The following is a 236-nucleotide window of genomic DNA, read 5'->3' as shown; positions in this document are numbered from 1 at the left end:
TGGTGCCGCAGAGTGTCTCCCCGCGGTCGCACAACCAAACTGGCGCACGTATTGTCGTCGTGGAGGCTCATCTCTACCATCCGCCGCGCGAGGACTACAGCAGTCTGCCGCGCCCCGCTAAAGCTTTGTTAGGCACAGGCGTTAGATCTTGGATCTCGCGTCCGCTTTTCTTTTACAGTCAACTTCCGACCAGTTTTTGTTTATTTAAAAATTTTTTCAGTAGATTTATTTAACAA

Source organism: Diaphorina citri, unplaced genomic scaffold (genome assembly GCF_000475195.1).
Source record: "Diaphorina citri unplaced genomic scaffold, Diaci psyllid genome assembly version 1.1 scaffold1940, whole genome shotgun sequence".
In the NCBI taxonomy this organism is placed as follows: Eukaryota; Metazoa; Arthropoda; class Insecta; order Hemiptera; family Psyllidae; genus Diaphorina; species Diaphorina citri.
This window is presented reverse-complemented; position numbering follows the sequence as displayed.